Source organism: Plecotus auritus (genome assembly GCF_963455305.1).
Source record: "Plecotus auritus genome assembly, chromosome: 3".
NCBI classification, from domain to species: domain Eukaryota; kingdom Metazoa; phylum Chordata; class Mammalia; order Chiroptera; family Vespertilionidae; genus Plecotus; species Plecotus auritus.
Genome location: NC_137772.1, coordinates 30,988,106 through 30,999,018, shown reverse-complemented (window position 1 = coordinate 30,999,018; position 10,913 = coordinate 30,988,106).

The following is a 10,913-nucleotide window of genomic DNA, read 5'->3' as shown; positions in this document are numbered from 1 at the left end:
TGAGATTTGTCAGTCTGTTCCATGTTTCCATGTTCCCCACTGGTTCTTACAGCCCAAAGTTACAAGGACGTCTCTTCCCAGCTCTCGGACCCTGGGCGAAGCATCTGGTGTGAGGCTGGGACCCCCTGCTCCTCATGGTGGCCTCTGCAGGGACAATCTCCCTCTGGATTAAAAGAAATGGCCCACGTGTGTACCAGACCAGCCCGTTCTGTGCCTCCTCCCCTCCCACTAGTCTCAATGTGCTTTCTTCTTTATTTCTCTAGTTGTAGGACTTCCATTCAGCCAGCTTTCAGGCAGTTCCAAATAATGGTTGTTCTGTATTTTAGTTTTAATTTTGAAGTGGTTATGGGAGGCGGCGAGTACTGGCATTTACTTATGCTGCCATCTTGGTTCTCTCCTCCCAATAAGGCATTGTTAAAAACAGGACAAAGTCTGAACACCTGAAAAAGGTATGGGAATAGTTATTAGGCACATAAAAAGATCTTAAACCTCTCAGTCATCAGGACAAGGCAATCACAATGAGATAGCATTACTCAGCTATCATAATTTTTAAAACTGAAAAGAATGACAATACCAAGTGTTGACAAGGATGGGGAGCTAATGTTGATGGGAATGTGCAATAGTACAATCACTCTAGAAAAGTGTTTGACAGTTTCTAAAGTTAAACATATATCACCTACCATATGACCCAGTCATTCTATGCTTGGTATTTATCCAAGAGAAATGAAAACATATATCCACACAATGATTTGGTTCTGAATATTCATAGCAACTTCATTGGTAACAAATAAAATACTGAAAACAATGCAAATGTCCTTCAACAAGTGAATGGGTAAACAGACTGTGGTAGAGCCATACACTAAATAAGCTGGTATCAGCAATAAAAATGAATGAACTAATGGTACACAAAGCATGGGTGAATCGCAAAATATTATGCTAAGAAAAAATTCAAATGCAAAACAGTATGCACTATGTGAGCCCATCTATATAAAATATGAAAAACTAATCTGTAGAGACACAAAGATCAGTGGCTACCTGGATTTAGGGATGGGATTAACTATAACGAGACACAAGGGAACTTTCAGAATGAAGAAAATGTTTTCTATCTTGATTGGGATGGTGGTTTCATGGGTGTATACATTTGTCAAAACTCGTCATACTGTACACCTTGGTATGTTTATTTTATATAAACTAACCTTGATAAAACTGATTTGAAAAGGTAAAGGTAAAAGTTGCCTGGCTACTGTGGCTCAGTGGTTGAGCATCAACCCATGCACCAAAAGGTCACTGGTTTGATTCCCGGTCATAGCACATGCCAGGTTACGGGCTCAATCCCTGGTTGGGGGTGTGCAGGAGGCAGCTAATTGGTGTTTCTCTCTCTCTGAAGTCAATAAACATATATTAAAAAAAGAAAAAAAGAGCCGAAACCGGTTTGGCTCAGTGGATAGAGTGTTGGCCTGTGGACTGAAGGGTCCCAGGTTCAATTCCGGTCAAGGGCATGTACCTTGGTTGCGGGCACATCCCCAGTGGGAGGTGTGCAGGAGGCGGCTGATCGATGTTTCTCTCTCATCGATGTTTCTAACTCTCTATCCCTCTCTCTTCCTCTCTGTAAAAAATCAATAAAATATATTAAAAAAAAAATTTAAAAAAAGAAAAAAAGAGAGAAAAAGGGAAGGTAAATGTTACAAGAAAAAAAGAAAAGGAATGGGGCACTTTTACCTGGCTCTACCTGGAGAAACTAAAAGGCAAGATAACATTGGCTCCTTTTACAGGCTTTTTATCTTAGTTGTAATCATGGTGACTGTGATCTTTCTTAACGTTTCTATCTTGGTCCTAAACTTTTCTCCTTTTTTTAAAAATTAATAACAGACAATGGCCAGATTAACTGATGATTAAAGCTACCATGTAACCATCATAACAAATACTAATACCATCTATGTCTGAATATAAGCACTTCTCTGACGATCTTTTGTCCCACCCTTACTTTTTGTTTCAGTCTTCTCAGCCGTAATTTCAATAAGGTTTTGATACACCCACCTATTGCTAAATTCTGTGTTGCACTGGCAGCATAGAACCATTGTGAAACCCACTCCGTCCCCTCTGAGTTAAAATCATGAGTTACAAATGTTGAAGTGGCTTCATGTTGATTTCAGTTCTCATTTTGTGTCTTCCACAATGGCTCTGGTTAACTACATTTCATTTCTTAAACAAGCATAAGCTAGTTCATACCACCTCACACCCCAGGATTCACAGACAGCAACTAGGTAAGTAATTGGAAACATGAGCACAATTAAAATTACAGAGTTTCTCATGCTGCAAAAGACTTGGAACTATTAACTTAATCTGCTATTTATAAGAAAGTAGAAGTTTTGGTTCTTTTTTGAGAGGGATCCTCTTTCATAACCTTCCAAAAGGAAGGCGACCATGGTTTAATTTCAAGGAATTATCAGAGATGCACAAGATGTGTATAAAAGATAGGTTCTCAATGGTATTATTTTTTTAAGTCTTTAGTGTTGAAAGTATTACATATGTCTTCCTTTTCCCCCATTGACTTCTCCCAACCTGCTCCCACCACCCCCAGCCCAGGCCTTCACCCCTTATTGTCTGTGTCGATTGTTTATGCCTATATGCATATAAGTTCATTGGTTGATCTCTTCCCACCCACCCTCCATATGATTTTAAATAACAAAAAAGTGTAAACAATCTAAATATCCTAAAGGATAAGGCTGGTTTTTAAAAAATTATTGTATGATAGGAGTGTTTTTAAAAATTTACTTCATTTTTCAATTACAGTTGACATATAATATTATTAGTTTCAAGGTGAATAACATAGTGATTAGACATTTAAAATATATATATATATTTTTTTTTTGATTTTTACAGAGAGGAAAGGAGAGATATAGAGAGTTGGAAACATCGATGAGAGAGAAACATCGATTCAGCTGCCTCTTGCACACTCCCTACTGGGGATGTGCCCGCAACCAAGGTACATGCCCTTGACCAGAATCGAACCTGGGACCCTTCAGTCCGCAGGCCGACGCTCTATCCACTGAGCCAAACCGGTTAGGGCTGATTAAACATTTAGATACCTTAAGAAGTGATCATCTGTTAAGTCTAGTACCCATCTGACACCACACATAGCTATTACAATATTACTGACTATATTCCCTATGCTGTACTTTACATCCTCATCACTATTTTTATAACTGGCAATTTATACTACTTAATTGTATGATGGGAGTCTTGCTTCCTTTTCCCGCTTGTTAGTATAAATTTCACTTGAAAGCTTACTGTTTTCTGTTTTTCTGACATGTTATTCATTAATACTAACTAGTCGTACACTTACCAGCCATGATTTACTTGACTTTTGTATCATTAATAGATCATCTTGGCCATTGGGAGCATTCTCAGGTTAGCTCCTGTGTATGTCCCTATGACAAACTCATCCTTGTTTTCTTAGCCTGTCCTTACTTTCTAGCTCCACAAAAAGCTCCAGGCTCAACTTGTATTTTCCAGCCCAGCCTTGGAATCAACAGTAATCCAAGCAACCCGGTTCCTTTTATTGGAGAGCAATATTTAGAACCCATGATCTGGATCATTGCTGCTGCTTGACCCTCTCAGTGGCCAGTTAGGAGACAAGTGTGTGTCTAACCTGGGTACACACAACTCTATTTATTCCTGTACCCGGGCATCTATCTATCTATCTATCTATCTATCTATCTATCTATCATCTATCTATATATTATCTAACTCACACACCAGTTCAAGGATTCATTCACACCTTTCCCTTTTCCTTACTTTAACTTCTTTCTGCAGTGAGAAATCTGCAAATTATCATTACCTGCAAAATATCTACTTATTTGATCAACACTGTAGACATAGTTTTAGAACTGCTAACCCACACCTCCATGAAAATAAATTTACCAACTAGAGGACAGCTGTCCATACAGCTGTCTGTCTTTGGCCGCAGGGTACCCAGGCGAAACACAAAGTTACTAAGAGCAGATCCCTTCTCTCCCATATCTTTCAATGTGGTCATGCGACCAATTACTTATCTTTGTCACAAACTACATTTTATCCGGTGTTGGAGTAGAGCTCTATGGATACCCTACAGACCTTGAGAAAGGCAAACAAGTGGGTCCTAGAGCAAATTAAGCCTGAAATATCACTAAAGGCAAAAATGACAAAACTGAAGCTGTTTTACTTCAGCCACATCATAAGAAGACAGGGTTCTTTAGAAAAGACAATGATGCTGGGGAAAATAGATGGTAGGAAGAGGGGAAGACCAAATGTGAGATGTACTGATTCCAAAAAAAGAGTTTAGGAAAGAGAAAAATGAGGGAACTGGCCCTACAAATAAAACATCTATAAGTCTAAAAGTGTGGCACTGGAGTCCTGGCCACTGTGGCTCAGTTGGTTGGAGCATCGTCCTCTACACCAAAGGGTTGTGGGTTCGATTCCCAGTCAGGGCACATACCTAGGTTGTGGGTTTGGTCCCCAGTAGAGGCGCATAAGAGAGGCAACTAATCAACATTTCTCTCACCTCAATGTTTATCTCTTCCTCTCTCTAAAATCAATAAACATATCCTCTGATGAGGATTTAAAAAATCCCTTTAAAAAATAAAAGTGTGACACTGAAACAGAATAAAAAGTCAAGTATGTCTCAAATTAGTATAGGATACAATGGAATCTCAAATCAGTGAGAAAAGGTGAGCTTTTTAGTAAATGGTATTAGGATAATTGGAGTACTATATAGAAAAAGATAAAACGCAATCCACACTCTTTTTTAAAAAATATGTATTTTTATTGATTTCAGAGAGGAAGGGAAAGGGAGAGATAGAAACATCGATGAGAGAGAATCATCGATCAACTGCCTCCTGCACTCCCCACACTGGGGATCGAGCCCGCAACCCAGGAATGTGCCCTGACCTGGAATCAAACTTTGACCTCCTGGTTCATAGATTGATGCTCAACAACTGAGCCACACTGGCTTGGGGCAATCCACATTCTTCACACTCCTCATTAGGATAATGTGAGAGACCAATCGGGAGCCAAAAAACCAGGATTACAGGCTTTATTAGGGGAAAAAGACCTGCCAGGCTGTCTCGCAATGGGAGAACAGCAACCCGTGCAGAGGTGAACACTCCATTTGAGGGGAGGAATGGGAAGGAACGGGGCTTAGTGTACTCGGCGTGTGCTGATTGGTGGTTTAATGTATGGTCCATATAATGTATGGTACAAAGTCACTCAGGTACTTAGGGACAAGGGCTTAGGCCAGTGGTTCTCAACCTTTCTAATGCCGTGATCCTTTAATACAGTTCCTCATGTTGTGGTGACCCCCAACCATAATATTATTTTCGTTGCTACTTCATAACTGTAATTTTGCTATTGTTAATGAATCGTAATGTAAATATCTGTGTTTTCCGATGGTCTTAGGCTCTACAGCAGCGGTTCTCAACCTGTGTGTCACGACTTAGCAGCGTCACCTAAGACCATCGGAAAACACAGATATTTACATTACAGAACATCGATGAGAGAGAAACATCATTGGGGGTCACCACAACATGAGGAACTGTATTAAAGGGTCACAGCATTAGAAAGGTTGAGAACCACTAGCTTAGGGTATTTGGCAGGTGTTTATTGGTGATTCAATGTATAGTCCATATAAGGTACATGGTTAGTCACTCAGGTATTTCCGGGCTGCATGTTACGTCATACTCTGCCCACCAGTTGGGGGAAGGGAGGATCTATCATAATGAATCACAGATACGGTAAATGTAAAAAATGAATTTATGCATGTGCTGACAGAAAAAAATAAATGTATTTTTCATAACCTAGGACTAGGAAGAACTGTCCTATCTCAAAATCCAAAGCTATCAGGAAAGAGTGATAAATTCAACCATGTTCCAACAACAACAAAAAAACCTTTTGCAAAACAGTAACATAAGCCAAGTAAAGTGTCAAATGACAAATTGATTTTTAAAATGACATACTAACTTTAAAAATGTGACCTATGTCACAAATATCTCTATAACCCAATAGGAAAATGGGTACAAAATGTAGGTTATTTGTTTAAAAAGTAATGCTAGGCCAGCCGGCGTGGCTCAGTGGTTGAGCGTCAACCTATGAACCAGGAGGGCATGGTTCAATTCCCGGTCAGGGCATATGCCCAGGTTGTGGGCTCGATCCCCAGTGTGGGGCATGTAGGAGGCAGCCAATCAATGATTCCTCTCATCACTGATGTTTCTATCTCTCTCTCCCTCTCCCTTCCTGTCTGAAATAAAATAAAAGGGAGTTCAGCTTCTCTCATAAAGGAAATGCAAATTAATACTACAGGGGTATAATTTCTTACCTATCTGATTGGCCACAATCTAAAAGTGTGACAACACTCAGGCTGTGGGAAAAGAGGCACTCTGGTGCATGCATTGTTGGTGGAAATGTAACAGGGGACAGCCCACATAGAAATATCACAAAGTTACATATACCTAGAAAAACAGCACTACTAAAGACAACAGGATTTTCACTTCAAAATGATAATAAGCACAAAAGATTTCAAACATATCGATCATATAAAAATCCACGGTTCTCAGTAGTTAGAGAATCGGCTTGTGGACCTAAGGGTCGAGGGTTCAATTCCCAATCAAGGGCACGTACCTGGGTAGCAGGTTTCCCCTGACGCTGGTTGGGATGCAAGCATGAAGCAACCAATCAATGTGTCCCTCCCTCCCTTCCACTCTCTCTAAAAACTGATGAAAAAAAATATCCTCAGGTGAAGATTAAAAAAAAAAATCCATGGTAATACTTTTAAAATAAATTTTCAAACCCTAGCTGGTTTGTCTCAGTGGATAGAGTGTCAGCCTACAGACTGAAGGATCCCAGGTTCGATTTCAGTTAAGGGCACATGCCTCGGTTGCTGGTTCGATCCCCAGTAGGGGGTATGCAGGAGGCAGCTGATCAATGATTCTCATCATTGATGTTTCTCTCTCTCCCTCTCCCTTCCTCTCTGAAATCAATAAAAATATATTTTAAAAACAAACAAATACATAAAATAAATTTTCTAAATGTTATGGTTCACTTTTTAAAAAATAAACTATATTTTAGAGCAGTTTTAGCAAAATTGAGAGGAAAGTACAGAATTTCCTATGCCCTCTACCCCCATACATGCACAGCCAACCCCACTACCAACTGCTCCCACCAGAGTGGAACATTTGTTGCACTTGATGAACCTACATTGATACATCATTACTCAGTTCACAGTTTACATTAGGGTTCACTCTAGGCGTTGTACTTCACTTTTGGAAGTTGCTTAGGCACCACTAAGTCATTATTCTGAAAACAGATAAATAAAAGAATCAAAATCAGGCATTTATCCTGCCTTTATCCTTCCTCTGTAACAGATTGGGCCAGCTGACAACTTCTCTAAAGTGTGCCAACCAGGTAATAAATGCCTCCTGATGCAATGCAGTCAGAAATACACAGCAGAGCCTTGAATACCTGTAAATACCCCAAGGAGCTTGTTGAAAGCAAGTTTTGATTCAGGCCCATGGTAAGGCTTGAGACTACATTTCTAACAAGCTCCCAGGCAAAACCAATCCAGTGCTGCAGTCCTACAATGTTAGGGGCAGAAATAAAATACTGGGGAATACCTAGAATTATAAGAAATATTAATCATGCTTTGTTAACCCTGATTGTTCTGTTCTGACTAGAGAAAGCACCTTCTAACCTAGTTGAGAGTTGTATGCCCCGGGACATGGGAGTTAACATGGAATGCAGTCCATTCTCCTTTTCTGAGAATGCCTATTATCATGGAAAGATTAACAACCTTATTGCTAAAACAATCTGGCCCCAGAGGCACCCACCCTTTGCAACACCCCCAGCCTGCCTATAACCTGTAACCTTTATACCTTGCCTCTTCCCCATGCCTGTAATTCCTACTTTCCCATGTAATCTTTGTCCTTCTACCCATAATTTTTGGTTTATGGGGAAGGGTAGACCAGATTTTTTGGATGACCTGCTGCTCTCCCATACTGCCAGCATTATTGGAATAAATGCTCATCTATGATTCAATCCTGTCTCTGCTTAATTGGCTCAAGCAGTGACAGGCAGCCCAGAACCACTGGTTGTCGCTTTCAACACTTAACACTGAGTGGTGAGAGTCTAGTACTACTTATGAAGCATGTTACCAGGGGGAAATGAGCCTGATCTACTCAAGCCTCTTGATCAAAAACGACCAGTTTACTGGAGTAAAGAAAAAGATGACCATTCAAGAAATCAATCAGGTCAGTCCAAACTTTGGGGTATCCTACAGGAAAAGTGATCCAGTTTCCCCAACAAATAAGTGGTATGTAAAATAGGAGAGGGGACTTGAGACTTACCATCAAAGGCAATATACAGACCAGACTGGATCTGATTTGAGTAAACCAGCTATAAAGAGATATTTTTTGAGACAAGTGGGGAAATGTGAACATAGACTAGAAACTAACTACAAAGGAATTATTAGGTTTTGGTTTTATATTAAATGAGATAATGGCATTGTCATATAAAAAAGTACATGAAAAATATGATGTCTGAGGTTTGTTTTATAATATTCAAGCAAGAATCCAAAGCAACACAAGTTTGGAGGGGAGAATAAACCATAATAATCAACAGAATTCATTGCTTTATTTTTCAATTTTCTTTTTTTTTATATATGTATATATTTTTTTATTGATTTCAGAGAGGAAGGGAGAGGGAGAGACAGAAACATCAATGATGAGAGAATCATTGATCGGCTGCCTCTTGCACGCCCCCTACTGGGGATAGAGCCTGCAACCCAGGTATGCCCTTGACCAGAATCAAACCCGGGACCCTTCAGTTCGCAGGCCTCCACTCTATCCACTGAGCCAAACTGGCTAGGGCTGCAATTTTCTTCAAAAAAAATTTTTTTTTGGTCAATTCTCATCTGAGGATATTTTTTCATTGACTGAGTGAAATGGAGGGGAAGAGACGGAGAGAAACCTGGATGTGAAAGAACACATCAATTGGTTGCCTCCCTCACACACCCAACCAGTAGGTGGATCCAGCCTGCAACCAAGGTACATGCCCTTGGCCGGAATCGGACCTGGGACCCTTCAGTACGCAGGTCGAAACTCTATCCACAGAGCCAAACCGGCTAGGGCTGAAAAATTTTTATAACACAAATTGAAAATAAAAAATTAGCCCAGCTGGTATGGCTCAGTTGGTTGAGAGTCTGTCCATACACCAGGAGGTCGCTGATGCAATTCTCAGTCAGGGCATATGCCAGGGTTGGGGCTCAATCCCCAGTAGGGGGCATACAAGAGGCAGCCGATCAGTGATTTTCATCATTGATGGTTTCTATCTCTTTCCCTATCCCTTCTCTCTGTAATCAATAAAAAATATATGTATTTTTAAAATTAGAAAATAAAAAATTACATCTCTATTCAAAATTACTATTTTCGCTCACCAATTCTCAAGAAAAATTGTAACTTGGAGCAAAAGGGAGGAAAAAGGCTCAGACTGCTTGCTTAGCCTGCTCATCTCAATTTTACTTCCTATCAACCATTTATCTAATTCAGATACTGAGCCCATTTATAAGTTACCAGACCCTCCTAGTGGCACAAGCCTTCAGGGAAATATACATTCCCAGCTTTGGAGCTTTAGTTATTTCAGATACAAAAAGGCCCCTGCCTTTAATTGTGTTGATACTGTTCATTATTATCAAAGCAATGTCTAAATTTTACTCCTCAACTCTGCTAAGCAACTCGGAAGCAAATCTCTGTATTGCTTACTGCCCTCATTGCTATATATATATATATATATATATATATATATATATATATATATCTCCCTGTCTCCCTGAAAGAAGTCAGAAGACATGGAGTCATTCATTGGGTTTGATTTTCCATGTCTTTCTTCCCTTCAATCAGAAATAGATTAAACCCAGCCCATATCAAGGATTCAACAACAACAAAACCAAACAAACAATAAAAAACCACCATATTATTTTATCATACTCTATAAAAATGTTACAACATATAGTGTTTGCTTTCATTTTCAGTCTTTGACTTTCTGTTATTTATACCCTGTCCTATTGCAGGCATACATTACTTTTAGTCTTTAATGAGGTTATAATATTAAAAAGAGAAGACTGTACACAAAGCATGTCCTGGGCAAAGACTCTAAGTTGTACACAATAGAAATGGGCACTGACTGATCTAAGCAGAATAACAACTTGCTGAAAAGACTTTGAGCAGCTCACAGAATTTCCAAAAAGGATGCAGAACAACGCCAGGGAAACAGCAGGTATGAGAGCAGGAGCACCACAGCAAACACACAGTACAAACCCAGGGAGTTCCAGCACTTCACCGCTGCCTCCAGAAATTCCATTTTGCTAAGGCTGTAGCCGCTATCACCACCAAACACCAGATTCTCAGGCGTTTAGCTTCTTTGCAACCACTTTATTCCTGATTCAGTCTAACAGGCTGAACTCTGGCCAAGTTCAGACCTTAGCTGCTAGGAAGGCTGGAAAAGTGATCATCTGTTTTTGTTTTTGTTTTTGTTTTGTTTGTTTTTTCAGTTTCTACCAGGAGCCCTGTCTACTACCCTTATTCACAAAGGAAGTAATTCTCCCAACATAGGAAGGAGCTTCAGGTGGAAATGACAATTCAGAGGTTTTTTTGTTTCTACACTCAAGATTATTTGGTAGGATTTTTTTTTTTTTAATTTTTAATTGCTTTCAGAGAGGAAGGAAGAGGGAAAGAGAGAGAGAAACATCAATGATGAGAGAGAATCATTGATCAGCTGCCTCCTGCATGCCCCCTACTTGGGATCCAGTCTGCAACCAGGGCATGTGCCCTTGACCGGGAATCGAATCTAGGACCCCTCAATCCGCAGGCCGACACTCTATCCACTGA